Here is a 13,262-nt window from a genome sequence, read left to right on the forward strand (position 1 = left end):
TGACAGCTATAACTGAGAGACCAATATATCCTGTCATTACCACATGCTTTATTTAAACAGCAACATAACATCATGACAGAATTTAGATCGTCATACACTTTATTAACAGCTGTATGACATCTTGACTTAGCGGTACAGGGACGCTTGTTTTGTAGTGTTTTGCAGTTGGCTGCAGCTAAACTACACCCTGCTTTAAATACACTTTGAAATCAAGACAGTGCATCTGTATCCATCAAGTTATCATTGAAAACAATTTATTGACTTACTTTTTGTCGGATCGTGTCCGTATGCTGAACTGACACCTCCTCTAAGCGGACCTCTTAGTGCGCATGCGCACACATATGCACTCGCTGCATGTAAGCTACTCTGACAGTGTTTGCTAATCAGGCAACACAGGCGCTTGCGGATAAAAACTGTCTGCATGGCACTTGATTTTAGCTTGAAGGTAACGACCACCTGTTTGAGTCATTTGTATGAAAAAAATGATGAAGGCTTTAAGACTTCTGGAGAGATGTGTTGAGGGCACAAATGTTGGTCCTGGGGGAGTTGCGTTTAGTTCTATCACAATGCATTTTTTTTCTTCATGTAGGAAATATTCCAGACTCGCCTCACTATTTCTTCTTTAATTACAGCTAACAGCGACACAGTGTGGCGTTGTCTAAATTTACATTAGTCAAACGCAACATGATAAACAACAACTCAGGTAAAGTTAGCCTTCTGAAATTCCATGTCAGAACGGACACAACTTTATGTGTTTTTCACCCAGCATGCATTGCGCAGGTGAAAAATGGCGACCTCCATGGGTGAAAATTACAAGATATACATTTAAGTAATTCTGAGTTTTTTCGTATCCCAAACAGTATTTATTTATTTATTAATAAATAAATATTTCTTTATAAAATAATATTTACACATATTTATAAATACATATTTTATAAATAAAATATTAGCTCCTATTAGCTAAAAATAGTGTTCCTATTTTTAGCTAATAGGAACACTGCAACGTCTGTAGGCCAAATTGTTGAAGTAATTGTGGATCCCTTTTTAGGCCACAAGCTTCTAAAACTTACAAAATGGAAAAATATTACAACAAATAAGATTAACAGAACATGAGAACTCTTTTATCTTTGACAACATTTTAAGACAGTCCATTATTCAGCAATCAGATTTAGATGAAAATGCTTAATTCTCCTGTAGGTTGAATGTTGGTGTCTCTTATGTGTGCATTTCATGATCAGGCTGTTACGCACTCCCACATGGAGGATTCTGCTATGTTTCTGGTGACCCATTATTGTTTAAACGCTTCTCTTAAAGACATAACTATAAAAGATCAAATGGTTCGGGTTACGACAACCTTTTTCTGGGTTTCTCATTGATGGCAAGATTTGCATGCAGTGCTGCATCCCATCAGAGTGTCATGAGTGTGTCTGCTCTATTGGCAAGAAGGCACCATAGAGCAGAGGAAAAGAACAGCTTGAGGTAAAAATTAGCAGCATTATGCCGTTTCAATGTTTACTTGACTACCATCAAATATTTGTCAGGATCTTATGTTGTTTTGTTTTGGGTTTTTCTTTTTCTTTATCTGTTTTCTGTGTTTTCTTTTGTTATTCTTATTTTGATATGATCAGCCATGTTTTTTTTACTAAGTTCAGTCTGCTCTTAGTTAGATGACATTTATTATTTATTCCTTATGTTTAGTTGTTCTTTGTTACAGTCAGATTAATTTTCCTGTTCAGGTATGAAAGCCACAGCGCTTGCTCGACTCGTGCAGGCAAACCGCGGCTCGCAGACTGATGGGAACAGTAATTTCTTGATGAACAAAGAATAAAGTTTACTGAGATGTATTTGTGAACAAACACAAAGATTTAACTCATAGCATCAAACATTGACGAGTATTTTTTGCACTTTTACAAAGTAAACATGCCAGTTTTTCTAAATCCTAAATTTAGATGTTCAATTTAAAATAATTTATTTCTGATTTAATCATTAAATCATCTAACAGCAGTGTCATTCTCAGTAAACAAATGTTAGAATTACAGATCCATTGTCTGTGTTATAATTTAAGATTTTACGGGAATGAGAGAGGAGAATAAGCAACTGTTTAGTCCAATTATGCCTTGGGTCAGCTCTGAATGTGACCAGCATTACATAGCTTGCTTTCGGACCAATCCCATATCTGATTAGTTGACTAAGATGTCACTGCAGTGAAAAAAGGACAGGAGATATTCCTTTTACCATATAGTAGGGGAAAGGTGTTTCTGCCTGCTCTCTTCCAAAACGCCTGAATACTTTTTTGAGGAGAATGGCATAATAAGCTCTCAGAAGTAGCAGAACATTTTTAATAAATATCTGGTGGCCTCTGCCAGAAAAATGAAAATAGAAAAAAAAAATAATAATAATAAACTAATTTTAGCAAGATAAAGATCTAAAACAGGTGACCACAGCAATGCTGGTTTACTTAACATAAAATTAACCTGCTCCCATGACCAAAAAAAAAATCTTTATCTTCCGCTGAAGAGAAGAAAGCATCAGAAAGGATGGTGTGGTTCTGGTAAATCTAATGAGTTGGTGCAAATAGGAATGGTTAACCTTTCTGTAATCTTCAATCTTTTAAAATGTTATAGATGACAGCTGTGCTTTGTTCTTAACACCTCAGAGGTACTCACAGTTGTCTAAGAATGTAAAAAAAAAAAAAAAAAATTCTGAATACAGAGTGTAGAACTGAATTTATTTGAATGAAGGAATATATTTTTACCCTGGTTGCCAACAATTCCTTCCTACACATTGGGGGGGAAAAAAATCTCCGACACATTTTTCCCCTTCAGAATATATTTTTTTCTTTTTACTTGAAGCAGAATGGTAACAAAAAAAGATGGAATTTTAATTTAAAATGAACCATAATGTTAACCTTAAGGTTTTGCTTCTTTGTTGCTGTCATTGCAGATGCCACTGCGTCTTATACATCGTTACCCAATATGCCAGAAGCCTGAATCCTTGGGCGGACTCCACTGCCTAGGCTTCCAACCGCAGTTGATGCCTGCTGCCATTCAGCCAACCCACACATCATCTTTGGCAGATCCATGTTGACTCTATCTGTTCAAAGGCTCAATAGTCTCCAGCTGCTTCTTTGAGGACATCAGAAAAAGAAAGGAAAAGAAAAAAAAAATTGTCGGGGTTTGAAAATGTTGCTCCTCTGATGAATTCCCTTTTTTTCCCGGATTCTGATTCTGTGAAGTGAAAAAAAACCTGAACTGACACCAACCCTAAGCCTTGACACAGCGGGTGAAATGTAATTGAAAAAAACAAAAATATTGGACACTTCTTCCAACGAGCCTCCCCGCGGTGCTGAGTCACAGAAGGTGACATGCGTCTCATCCTACCATGTAGCCACAACAACTCGAGGAAACCTCCCAGAAACTTTTCTTCCAAACACTCAGCTATTTTTAACAAGCTGATACACAACACTGAGTCAATCAGCTGAGAGACTTATAAAGTGCCACTGGGTTATTATCAGCCTGTGCACTTCCTATTTACATCTTTAATCTTTGTTTTCTGAGTAATTATCTTTTTAATTAATGGCGACAGAGGCGTGAATTCCTCCCTGCCACCTTCTTCAGTTCTTTCCTTTTTCACCGCTGCTAGAGACACCTGAAACCAATTAACTACAACTGATATAGTTGTGGATTAGACACAAGAAGAGCTGGAGTGATTAGATGTAAATACAAAGAGAGTAAAAGGCGACCAAGAACAAAACAAGACCAAGAGAACGGAGAGGGTGAAAGAAAACCCGCCGGTCAACCTGGTTTTTGATAAAAGGCCGGATCAGAGGGCAGCGGAGGATATGGCCAGATCAAGGTGCCAACACGCTAAGATAATAACTAGTTGTGAGTCAGTGGGGAAGATTGACTGCAGGAGCCCAGAGTCTTGACTGACAGGCAAAGGACTCATTGCCATTCTCTGTGCTGTGCGAAGCATAGCATTACAGAGAGGGAGAGGAGAAACTCCTGGCTGGCTGCCACAATCAGGGCCAATTAGGAGAATTTGATTATATGCCTTAATCTTGGCAGTCAGGTGGAAAAGCAGTCAGACAGAGAAAGAGGAGGCTGAGCAGGTGCCACCGATACACACCATTATCTCCGTCCATCTCTAATTGAGTTTGTTTCTGCCCCTGTGAGTGTCTCATCTCCAAACAAGAGTTTTAAGTGGTGGAGGTTCCTCAAGAGAAAACAGGAAAAGAGGGAGAGACAAAAAAACACTTTGTGTTTTCCTTCGGAGATATACAAAGACTGTTTTCTATCTCCCTCATCTCTTTAAACCTATTTTCCATCCCTCCCTCAAGATTTATCATCCCAGCATGGACTTGTCCTTTCTGGAAGTTTCCCTGCAGTTTCCTCTATCTCCATATTGAGCCTGAGATAAAAGCAAGAGAGGAACTGATAGGCATAGAAGGGAAAAACAGCAGCAAGGTACTGAATCCGTGGAGGACAGAGCAGACTTTATTTCCTTCCTCAATCTCAGACACCCCGAGGCTCCTGCCAAGTGTCCCCAAAGCTGCACTTCCTCTTTTTTAAATTTCCTCGTCTCCCTCGGAGCCTGCTTCCCTGCTCCCCTCCTTGTGGATCATACGCTCCATCCTGGACCTCACCAAGATTAAAGTGGCCCCAGTTATCCGAGGAAATCCTTTGATATCGGCTCCCAGTGTTGTCATCATAATTCTGTGAGTACTTAAGACGGTCTGTCTATTATTTTTCTCCTGCTTCGTTCGATGACTTCTTCTTCTTCACCATGTCTACCATTGGTTGTCTCATTTTTTTTTTCCTCTAACACTGTTTGGAGAAATCTGAAGACTTTACACTGTCATACAGGATTGCAGTTTTCCTACTGAGTCTTAATGTTGTTGGATACTGTAGGTATTGTTTATCTTTGATTTCTACTTTTCCTATAACCACTTCCCTGACGTAGTTGATTTTGGCCTGTCTGTCTCAAACTACTTACCAAATTTAATTTCCCTTTATATAAAAACCTCTGTCCATAAACTGTAGACAACATGATTATACAGTCTCAACAGAAGCACAAATGGTTAGCCTTGGTAAATGACCAGTGACACAAATGCGGAGCTGTAGACAGCTATTTATCTCGTTTAGCATCATCCAAAAAAACAAATAAGATGCTGCCCCGTTTTGTGTGTGGAAATCTGCATATACAAATTTGACCAGTTGGAAATCCTACAAACACAAGAGCAACGGAAAGGTATTTTGATTGAATGTTTTACAATGTTGGGAGAAAAATATCAAGCAGATTGAGAGTTTATTAGTTTCAGTATGAACTGACTTTGGAAAGGCAGTTGCAATCAAACAGGACATAAATGCTCTGTTCTGTTAGTTTGTTTCTATGCTTGTTTTTTTTTTTCTTTTCTTTTTAATTGGTTTAACATTGCAAGAGCAGAAGTCTATTTTTGCCTTAGCTCCATAGTGACAGCTCGTCTAACCAACTCCAGTGCTAAACTGATTCTTGTTTAGCAGCTGTTGTTTTTTTGTGTCTTCACCACCACAAGCTCCAGTTTTGGTTCTGATCAACTGGTTCTTCCCAAGCAACATTTCCTACCTGGCCTAATGGAAGAATGTCTTTTGTCAGGACCTAGTAACAGGCTAATGACCAACAACCAATCAAAATGTTATTAGTGGAATGTCTAAAACTCTTTATTCAGTTTATAATCTAATTTAAAATGAAGAACATTTAAAGCACTGATGTTTAACATTAATAAAACATTTGTTGAGCATGAGAATAGCACAAGCTCAATTTCTCTGATTTTATTCTTATTTTTTAATCACCTGAAACAGATGATTGAAGGATGTCTTCCTTTGGTGTAAGGAAGACAAAATTGACATCCCTTTATTTTAAAGTAATTATTAGAAGAACAGGAAGGAGTATGATTTCATGAGTTTAGGGGACACCCAGAAAATCCCCCTTATAATCAGCTGCTATCACATAAGTGCAGAGGCGCAAAAAGTGGGTATGCAGCGTATGCAACGCATAGGGGCGCAGCACCAGAGGGGGCGCCAAAACCCCGTCTGGAGAGGGCGACGTGCCGATGATGTTTTCCCATACAGTTCAGCGCGCCTCACGCTCCTTCACCTCTCGCACATAACGAGGCACATGTAGCGAGTTTTACACTTCACGCAGCATCGCCTCGGGTGGGGGGGGAGGTGATTTATGTTTTCGCATCCACCTGAATAATGTGCAGTTGCACCACTGCATAAGTGGCTGTCTAATGTTTTACAAACTGCAAACAGACGGTAACAGTGGTTTAAGAAACTGCATGTCACAGGAGTAGCAATTTGATTCCATTGAACTCAGCACCTACTGGAAATATAGTTAACATAATGTAGAAAAGCTTGAAATAAATTAAATTGCTTTCTTAGTTGTGCAATTTCACATAGACCCAGGGATCTTTGCCCATTCTCCTTTTTCTCAGTCATTCTCAATCCTCCGGGGTTGCGGGTCCTCAGGTGTATTCATGTCTTCAGCTTACCCCACTAGTTTTCTATTGCATTTAGGTCTATGGACTGAAATGACTGTGGGAGCAGGTTGATTTTGTGAGTCATCTCATTTCTGTGTAGATTTGGCCACATTATTATCCTCAGATAAGAGGATAAGAGTTTAATACCAAAGTATTAAAGCAGCAAGGCCAAATTATTATGTTTTTGTGATACTCTGTGTATTTTTCAGTTTGACATCGATAGAGGAATATGTGACAAGATTGACATTCCAGCTTTTATCCTTTGGTATTTCCATCTGGATCTGACAGACAACTTAGAAAAACAAAAAAAACATTACTAGCATTTGTAAGAGAACACACCATGTTTACAGGAGCAAATAAATTAGAACATATGAATGTAGGTGTTCATTGCACCGGTCTGTTATTATTATACTGAACATTGTACTGTTTGGTTTTGTCTTTACATTCTGATTTTTAGTCAGTGGTGTGACTAACATGAAATCCAGAAAGCTGTCCATGGCTGAAAAACAAGCAATTATAATTAAGTGAAGTGGACAGTAAAACATTAATGAGACTCACTGAACGAATATTAGCCAGTAAAGCCATTTAAAATGTCCTGGGTTACTGAGTTACCAATAGGTATTAAGCTACAGACACATAAGCCAAGTTAAACCTCAGCAGTTAAAGATGGAAACGTTTTAAGATAATTTAAGAGAATCCCTGAAACAATTATTAGTAACAGCAATAATATCCGATATGATATGGATGAAAGTGCAGAAGAGCTAAACCACTTGTAATCTTCACAAGGCGTGGGTTTACATTACTTTTTCTTTTTGGACAGGACACTTCAACCCTTAATGATGATGTAGTAAACAATATCAACAAAATAAGCTCTGAAGTTTTGAGTAACCCATTAAATACTTAGTAGAATTAGCAAACTCCACGTTTACCTGATCTTTCTTATGTGAGGAGGATTTTTGTTGGCATGCCTCTTAAAGAACTGGGTAGTAGCTTTATTTTTTACTTTGGTAAAGTAAAGGCTTAAAATACCAAACATTGTTCAGGCCATGCTGACAAAATCTAGTCCGTCTCTTTCATTTGTGCTGAGAGGCATAGTGGGAGTGAAAATAACACGGTGCCAGGAACAGCAGTATTAACCATTATCATCACCAGCCACGACAAAGATGGGTGGTGTTTTTCTGAATGACATGCCACTCTCATCGTGTTGCTCAGGATCGCTACCTGTCGGAAAGTGTTCCTTCCTGAGGTGAATGGGGAGACTGCTGGTGTGTGCCAACTGATGAGGACATTTCTTTAGAGCACTCTTTCATCGCTTTGATTTTGCTCTTCTTGACCGTCATAATCTGACCGTGTTATGAATTATGTTTGAGATCGGAATCAAAGTCAGGTGCCCTGTGCTCCAGTCTGATTTTCAGAATCTCAGGAAGCTCTTGGTTTGTGTTCATTTCTGTGAAATTTCAATTGCAGGTGATAATCCGTTTCAGTGAATACATATTTTCATGGCCTCCGTAACATGGTGGCACTTCATGAATTTTAGCTTGACATTTATTTATTCCATTCTATTTTTTATTTTTTTGCAAAAAAAAAAAGAACAATAAAATGATTTCTGCTTTTTCTTTTTTTACTTTACTTTTCTAAATTTTGTAAACTTTTGTCTTTAGCAGAAATTTGAAAGGAGATTTGAGACTTTATATCTTCTGTTTCAGTTCATATTTTCTGAACGATTTCTCTTTGAAATCACAATCAGTTGTTTCCTTTCTGTGTTAAAATTTCATGAAAGCCTTTGAATGTTTCTTTTTTTTGTATTATTTATTCAAAGAAGATGCATCATTTGAACTGCCACTGCAAGTATTCTTCAAAATACCACAAAGATTCAGGGCTACAGCTTTGCCTTGAATCAGGGAACTCGGTTAACCAAATAACAAGTAAAACATAGGATTGATTTAAACATTTATATTCAAACATTAGTGTTTTTTTTTTTTTGTTGAAACTTTTTTAGAATGTGTCTACTGGTGATTATAAGGATATTTTGCATTAGGAATTTCTCAAATCAGAACTGTTATGATGCTTGCTTTAAACCAAGGGAACCTGAGAAGACAACCACCTTGTCTGATAATCATCATAAATGCATTTACCTGTTAAAGAAAGAAAAAAGTGTCTTAAAGTTTTCTTTGGTATTACACCAGTGCATGAATAGGCACACAGTGACATTTTTTCAAATCAAATTAATCGTGCAGATAAATAAAGTAACAAGACTTGTTTCTTTTTTGCTGTTGAATATCAGAGAACAATTATCTTCCACTAGATGAAAACAGTCATTAGCTAAAAACACTTTCATCAAAAACTGGTTTTTGCACTCAAATCATAATGCATCTAAACTGCAGCCGTAGAGTAAAGCTGACAAAACTTTGATTTTGTCAGCTTACAAATGCTTAAAATAAATGAATGGTTTCTTCAGGAAAATAAAGCTGAATTTTTAAAAGTTGAAGACATCTAAAGTAGAACCGATATCTTCTGTATGGTTTTATAATAGAAGTAGGATGCATACAAATTACCCTAAAATATGGACATTATATGTGTAAAGTGTGCACTTGTTACCATGTTGAAAATTAACCTTTTTTTTAGTCTACACTTTATTCAAAGTTACACTAATGTGTGCTCTTTTTACAGATATGCTTTATGATTAAATAGTATAAAAATATCTCTGTGATTTTTACCAGCGGTTCTTGTGAAAGTTACTTTATTAATACAGTGATGTCAGTTATGACTTCAACTTGTCCAATTAATTTGTGCTTGGTGCTCATTTAAATACCATTAGTGTGGCCAGAAAGTTTGCAGTTTTCCACACTTTTAGACAAAAACCTGAACTTTACTTTTTAATCCAACAATATGGCTTTATATTTGATTTAAATTGCAGGCACAATTCTCAGTTAAAGGGAAAACCAGTTTTAATTAAAAGTGAGGAGACTTGTTAAATGTGGAGATTTAATCTTAAACTATTTGACTCTGAGTAAAAAAAATAGATAATTCATCCATTTGTCCATTAGCACAATGTTTGATTTCCCTTCTCTGTTTCTCATTCTGTCCAACTTTAATATGTCCTCCATTCCAAATGGATCTTCTCCTAAATCTGCTTCTGCTCCCTTCTGCAGGTGTGTGTTGAGGTGCATCATTGTGGGTGTTTGGTCGGGCACTGTACTCACTGCATTCAGTCTTTCATTTCTTTGTGTGATCACACTAAAGGCATCGGAAGTAATGTTCCTGCGTGGGTAGATGGAATCAATAAGGTTTTCTTCAGCCATTGGAAGTCGGCATGCGCCTATTTTTTTCTGTGCATGCACCATGAGCAAATATTTCTGAGTGTATCTGAAGTGCTTTGGGGAGTGTGAGTGTTTACTTTTGTTTGAGAATTCAGATTTGAAGTAACCGTAAGGAGCTAAATGATAATATGAGTTCCAGTAAAAGCTGATGTGTAGACGAGTGAAGACCATTTATTATTTTTTTAACAAATATTCTGCATTTTAGTGAAAATGCAAAATGTCTGCAGCCTCACAAAACGTTAGGGACATTCAGATTCTGGATTTCCAGATGTCCAGTTGTTCAGTGTTTCATTACTTTTTGCACAACTTGGTTTTTTGTAACAAGGAACTTAGCGGAAAAAATTCACTACAGATGTTTGGTCCATGATTTGGCCAATAAATTTCCTGGTTCAATCAGAATTGGTTATCAAACATTCCTCATCATCCTGCTGTTCACATTTTAACATCATGAGGCCATTGTGAGATTTCAAACAGGATGTTCTGAGATGGAAGTGGCCACTGAGCTTAGTGTCGGTGTCATCAGCAGGTGTCTGAGATAAAGTGAAACTGAAACAGCCACAAAAAAGCATAAAAGTGGACGTCCTTTGACCACATGCCCAACTTATGAAGGCTTCATTTTGTGGAACCAGATGATTGCCACATTATCAATGATGACAGTCCTCATTTGTAACTGTGCTCCTCCACCCACAGATGCATTTTCCTTATTAATTGGTCACAGTTTAAAAGTATTTCCAGTGGCATAACTTTTTGATAAAAAGCATTGTTACATTTAACACATTTCAGTACAAATTACCTTCAATTTTTAGCTTAGTTAAGATAAAAATGAAAACTTCTTGATTTAGTGTTTTCTTTAATTCTCCTTATTTCACCTTATTTCGCTAACCACTGCTGACACCACTTTGTCTTTTAAACAGTCAAAACTCCACAAGTAAAATATTTAAACCCAATCTGCTTGAAATGCGGACATTTGCGTTGTCGCGGCTGAATGTTACCCATAAGCTATTAAACTCACAATCACTGAGACACTTTGACTTGGAATGTCTCTGCTTTCAAAGTTGGCCACATCCATCTTGACTCGATTAGACTCTGCAATCAGTTGCGGCTCCTAAAGAGCCTCTGTCTGGGGACGCTATTACCTGCAGTAAGGAATGGTGGGGAAAGATAACGATTATGGATCCTCCATCATATTTTCTTCTTTCGTCTTCCTGCTCATACCGCAGGTGGAGAGAACTTGGTGGATGGAGGTCTGAGGGGAGTCGAGCCCCACCCCACCAACTCTGTCTGGGCTGTGTGCTGCATTGCATTGATAATTGAGGGAGCCATATTGATATCTTGCCCTGCTGCAATGAAGGAAAATCACCCCAATTTACTGTTAATGCCTGAGAATGGAAGTGGATGGCTTTAGCAGACATAATTGTAGTTTTGATGAGAGTTCTCGCTGTGAAATTAGAGAAGAAACAACAGATTTAAATCAGAGGACGTAAGGAAGCATTAACTTCTGCTGTGTTGGATTGCAGACTATGAAAAAGTCAGCCAGAAAGTGCTCTTGTTAAGGAATCGCCCTCATGTTTCCCTAATAATATCCATTGCAGAAGCTGAGCTGCTGTAACAACAGCTGAGATAAACAAGACAAGAAGGATCAAACTGCTACTTAGAGGGTGTTAATCATTAGGAAGCTCTCATTACATCATTACTACTGTTTATCTAGGTTAATGTTCGGCAAAGAAGTTACGTTGCCATGGTAACCTACATAGTAAAATTACTTTATATTCTGTTTGAAAATACTTGAATTGCATTAATCTTTGTAGTTGGAAAATAATTTTCTTGCAGAAGGATACTTGTGAACCTGCTGACTGAAACTTTCTGTCTTCGGAGCTGTGTCTGACCCAAGGAAAAGGTGACTTTGAATACTATAAGCTACTTTCTGTAGCATCATTCTACTAATTAGGTTAGCTGAGCCTAAGTGAGAATCATAGAGAGGTGTGCAGTCCATCATAAGTAAAACAAATCAGGAAAAAAACATATTTTCTTACTCTGAAGCTCTTGGTAGTATTGGCTAAAACAGGCAGACTGAAAATAATCGTAATTTCACCAACATGCTTCTTCTGACTGGAAGTAATGTTTCTGATTTGAAGTGGCCAGAGTCCTGACTTCTGATCTGATGGAGGCTCATGTACAGTTGTCCATCCAGCTCTCCCTCATTAATACCTTGTCTATATTCTCCTGCCCACCATTATCTGTGTATGTCGCATATACTCATCCCACTGTACAATAATTCATTAAAATTGCATCAAATGATGTGCAACATATTGATTTCCATTACACATCTCAGGGTTACATATGTGGCTCATCCATGGATGGTGGTGCTGCTCCTGTGCCCTAACACCTGAGTCAATGTTCTCCTCCTCCACATTTATTTGGTTTCTGTGTAATTGTATTTGGATGTGAATCCCGAGGTTACATTATTAGAACTTCAGAAAGCTTGTGATTGGTTCTAGACTATCACTGTATCAGTTTATTTAAAAAAATAGGGTACTAACTTTTCATGTGTAAGAATCCTATCTTGTGAACAAACGCCTACAATATTGTATATAACTGAATACAAGATTCAGGGAGATATTATACTGAGCAGTTTAAATATGCTCTATTATTAAAATGTAAATTCTAAAAAAGCAAACTTTTTTTGCTGTGCTGAGTGATGGAGGTCAACCTGGAAAGTCACCTTAAACTCTAACATGTTGAACTAATTTCTCTGAGCTGTGTTTGTCACTTCAGACTGTTCTGAAATTGGTTATTACCTTATATTTATCGCTCCTGCGGTGATCATTAAAAAAGGTCAGCTTCTGTGCCAAAACACAGAAAAAAAAGACCCAATTCAGAGCAGATGTTGATTTATAGTCAACCTTGGAAAAAGGTCATTTTTTTACTTACAAGGAATTGTGTCTATAGTAGAAGCATGGTTGAATTATTCATTAAGACTCCTGAAAATCTGATTTGACTGTAATCAAGAGTCTTTAGTTGTCATAAATGCATCGAAACATTCCTACTTCGCTCCACAGACACAGTATTTTAAATGAGATAAATACGTAATATATTGGATTAAGCATAAAACTAAAGACAATAATTTCCACAGTGCAGATGCTGAATGACAGAGAATGTGAGCAGATGGTTGTGGATTACTGTGGGAGAAGTAATATCACAGGTAACAAGTGATTTATTGTAATTTCTAATATGTCAAAAACAGAACCTTGCCACCCAAACAACAATAGGAATTGCCTAAAAGGACAACAAAGTCAAGTCTCCTAACTTTCCTACAAAGCAAGCCATCCACCATCCTTTATGCCATCCATATCGCTATGAATATCCAAAAACTTAATATTCTCAGGCCAAACAATAAACATACTATTACTGCACATACATAC

At 37.4% G+C, this 13,262-nt stretch overlaps 1 long non-coding RNA gene across 1 annotated transcript in view; it reads left to right on the top strand.

Annotated features, from left to right (window-relative positions):
* The window catches only part of LOC106963896 (uncharacterized), a 25,134-nt gene extending 21,381 nt beyond the window's left edge, over positions 1–3,753 (top strand). The window contains exon 2 of the long non-coding RNA XR_001428277.1: positions 2,944–3,753. This is a non-coding gene — a long non-coding RNA (uncharacterized LOC106963896). The remainder of the gene's footprint in view (positions 1–2,943) is intronic.
* Positions 3,754–13,262: the final 9,509 nt, after the last annotated feature.

Source organism: Poecilia latipinna, unplaced genomic scaffold (assembly GCF_001443285.1).
Source record: "Poecilia latipinna isolate Pla-1442-1.1 unplaced genomic scaffold, P_latipinna-1.0 Scaffold1595, whole genome shotgun sequence".
NCBI lineage: Eukaryota > Metazoa > Chordata > Actinopteri > Cyprinodontiformes > Poeciliidae > Poecilia > Poecilia latipinna.